The 3,908-nt window shown below is 49.0% G+C and overlaps 1 protein-coding gene and 1 non-coding gene across 2 annotated transcripts in view; both read right to left on the minus strand.

The window, feature by feature from the left end:
- Nucleotides 1-3,908, minus strand: part of LOC102009114 (olfactory receptor 1F1-like) — a 24,317-nt gene that overhangs the window by 15,698 nt on the left and 4,711 nt on the right. The gene's annotated exons all lie outside the window — the stretch shown is intronic.
- Trnar-ccu lies at nucleotides 2,348-2,420 on the minus strand. The gene has a single exon. It is a non-coding gene; the product is annotated as a tRNA-Arg (tRNA).

The following is a 3,908-nucleotide window of genomic DNA, read 5'->3' on the forward strand; positions in this document are numbered from 1 at the left end:
GCAACTTTCAAATCTGGAGCAATTCTGGCTGCATGTGGCTTCTGCCTGTGGGGGCAAGGTCTGTGTCCCTTAGCTCAAACCCCTCAGACAGTCTCTTTCTGGCCCACTCCCTGACCACAGCTGTCTCCCATGGCTGTCTCTCACTCAGTCACTGTGGGAATGTGAAACTGGGAGCCCTAAAGTGAAACCATCCTGTGGTTCAAACAATCAACCCTTCTCTGGTGTCTAACCAAGAACTCTTTTCAGGGATATGGTGAGGGGATTGGACTAGAGTCACCCACCAGCTGTTGCCTGTCAAAAGACTCAAATGGGAGCAGAATCTCACACTTTCCCTACAGATGATAGCACCTGCCAGTCCATTCCACCTCTGAGCTTCTCTCCCTGAGGCCCTCCCGAGTCCCAGCTTTCACTTTGTCTTGGTAGGTTCAGTCTCCCTTTGCCATGTACCATGAGCCAAGAGCTGGGGAAAAGGTGCAGACTGTCTCTTCCTTCTCCATGTTGTGTTCTGTCTCTTCAATTTCTCAGTAAGCTTTTATTTTCCTGTCAGCTCTTTCCTTGTTCTTGGTATCTACTTCTCTTTTTTTCTTCCTCAAGTTATTTTCCAGTATCTGGATTCCAAATCTCAAAGAGGCTGAGTTGTTATTGCTCACCATTCTGCCATTTTCCCAGAAGACTGTAAGCCATTTTTAAAGTTCTTTGGGGAACTAAAAAACACCTATAGCCATTGACAATCCAATGTCAGTAAGCAACCTTAGTATCCAGATCTTGATTTCTAACACCGGTCTTTGTAAATCAGTGCCACAGAGCCACCACTAGCTGCAAGGGAACCTGAAAAGCACAAACTGTTAGATCCAAAGGCTTCCATGACAGGAGAAGGAAAAAGGGTGGGATTAGATGTCTGACCAACTATAGTCTGATGCCTACAGCCTGCCAAATTTCGGTCTGCCAAAACATGTAGCAATTATGATGGCAAGTCTGTAAATGGAATTATTGACACAGAGAAAAAATAATTGAAGACCTTAAAGTGAGTACCAAAAACAAAACAAAAAAAAAAAAAAAAAAAAAACCTTATATCCAAAAGAAGAAACCAAAGACATACAAGAGTTGATAAAGTTGATTTTTGCACTGGGGATACAGCAGTTGACAAAATGGATTTTAAAACATAAGAAAGGGAGCCAGGGACTGGTGGTGTAGCTCAGAGGTAGATCAGTGGTACAGCATTTGCCTGGCATGTACATGGCTTTAGGTTCCATTCCCCCAAAGAACTTTAAAAATGATCTGCTCAGCCAGGCATGGTGGTAGATGCCTGTAATCCTAGCACTCAAGAGGCTGAGGCAGGAGGATTATTGCGAATTCAAGACCAGCCTGGGCTACAAAGTGAACTCAAGGTCAGTCTGAACTGCATAGTGAGATCCTGTTTCAAAAAGAAAAAAAAAAAAAAAGTGCTCAGTTCAACCCCAGACCTCAAGCCAGAGAGGAAAAAACAGAAATGACAAGTGACAATTGCCTCTAATGGGGGATCAAATAACCCCCCTATTCTCCTGCTTTCCCCTCGCAACTGAGCAGATCATTTAACCTGAACACAAACCATAATAACCCCCATTTTAGGATCAGTTCTCTCTCCCTTATTCCAACAGTCATTCCATCCCCTACAGAAAGGATGAGAAGGCAGTTCAGAGGCACCTGGTGTGAGTTGTGGTCCAGTAGATCAGGCCTGGTCCTCAGCCCCTTTCTACAGCCTGGCTACCCTCCGTTCCAAGGACACAGGGCGTTCTGCCACCAGAGTGTGCATTGAGTCACAAGTTAATCCGGACAGCGTGAGCTAGACTCCAAATCTTGGACCAGTGCCAAGACACACGGCCAGCGCCACCAGCCCCAGCCCCAGCCCCAGCACCACCAGTGAAGTCCCTGCTTGCTCTGGAGAAACTATAAAAAGTCACAGAAATAGCGTTATTAAAGTAGAAACCCGAACAGAAAACCACCAATCAAGCCCTCTTTATTGGGCTGGGGATATAGCTCTGCGGCACAGAGCCTGCCTCTCAAGCGCAAACTCCTGAGTTCGATTTCCGGTACCAGAAAAAAGACGTCATTACCCTGTCTGCCGCTTATTACGTTACTTACAATCTATTAAAGGAGCAGCATCTACTTTTCTTAAGCTAATTATTTTTTTTAAGTATCCGCTTTTGACCTTTGCTGCTTAGCTTTAAGCTACGTGCTTTCACATTTCTACGTTCTGTTGGTTGTTAAGAGTCTGTTCTTGGCTAGTATTTCCATTTCCTTCTCTTGTGGGGAAGTTAGAGTGTACACACAAAATGTGCCTTTATTTTGTAAAGGTGTGCCACCACCCTACCCCAGGTGGGACTCGAACCCACAATCCCTGGCTTAGGAGGCCAGTGCCTTATCCATTAGGCCACTGGGGCAGCTGGCCAATGTGTCACCTGAAGGTATTAAAACGTTTAAATCGACCAGAAACTGGTTTGGATTCTATTCGAGAAAATTTGGTTTGTCCCCCAAGACATTCCAGCCTTTGCGTCCTCTCCCGCGCAGTCGCCGCTGGGTGTCCACCTCTGCGGCCCGGCGCCCGAGCAGACAGACCCGCGCGAGGGCCGGGGAGGGGGCTCCCGGGTGCACCAGATTCTCCTTCGGATGACAGAGAGCAGCGGAGGGGGTGCTCTGGCCGGCTTCGTCGGGGAAGCATTGGACCTTAAACTCTTAAGTCGCCCTCCTGCATGGCACTCCTGGGCCCAGCTCTTGACCAAGACCACGAGAGGGGAGAGACGGAGCGGAACAGACACCCCCGAAGTAGGGGGCGACCCCACTGAGGCCGCACGCTGAGTTTTGCGAGGGGCCGCAGAGAGCCAAACAAAAGCCCTGTCCTGGGGCTGCCCAGAGCGACGTCCTCAGTGTCTCGGACGCAAACCCTGGAATATCCTCCAAGCCCGCCCTTCTGCATTCACAGCCACTTGTTATTCATCCCGTGGTGAAAATTCACCAGAATCTGGAGCGCTTCAGGGACCTCAGAGACGCCACACCCGGGGGCCCAGCTACTCCCGCGCTGGGGCGGACTCCGCCTGGCGGCGGGCAGCGGCGGGAGGCCGAGGGTCCGCGTCCAGGCTGCGAGTGCGGTCTCCGTCTCCGCCTGCGCTTTCGGCTCGGTTAAAATCCGCCGCATTTTAGCGGAAGGAGACGAGGGGGAGGCTCCAGCTTCGACCCCCAAACCTAACGCGCTCTTGGAGGCTCGGGTCTGGTTCTTGTTTCCTCTATCCCGCCCGGGGGCCCAGGAAGATGCGAGAGCTACCAGCGAGCCCAAGGAGGGGATTGGCGTCAGGTGGCTCTGCAGGGCACGCAGGGACCTAAGAATAGCCACCGACAGCCGACCTGAGCTTAAAACTGCGTGCGACGAGCTGAGGCAGGCTTGGTGGCACGGACCTGTAATCCTTGCACTTGGAGGAGCGTCTCGAATTTGAGGCCAGTATGGACTATTGGAGAGTTCAAAGTCAGCCTCAACTCCATAGTAGGACCCTGTCTTGAAATATAAAGGTAAAATTTGAAAACTAAAAAAGGACTATTAGTAAACTAATATTATATATGAACAGACCAACCCCGTCTGTTCATCATATATAAATTTCACAACCTGGATTTGCATGTGTGTGTGTAGGGGGCGGTTTTTAGAGACAGACCTCTGTGCTACTGTGCCTGGCTCTAATTTCAGGTTCATGTTAAACATTTTTGGCAAAAATTCTACATAGTACCATGGCACAGGTCACATTTTCTTTATCCGTTCATACTTCAATGGACACTTAGGCTGATTCCATGTTCTGACTCTTGTGATTCCATGTCCTGATTCTTGTGATTAATCTGCAGTAAACATGAGAATGCCGATGTCTTTTTTTTTTTTTTTTTTTTTT

Source organism: Chinchilla lanigera, unplaced genomic scaffold (genome assembly GCF_000276665.1).
Source record: "Chinchilla lanigera isolate Chin_1 unplaced genomic scaffold, ChiLan1.0 scaffold00041, whole genome shotgun sequence".
Taxonomy (NCBI): Eukaryota; Metazoa; Chordata; class Mammalia; order Rodentia; family Chinchillidae; genus Chinchilla; species Chinchilla lanigera.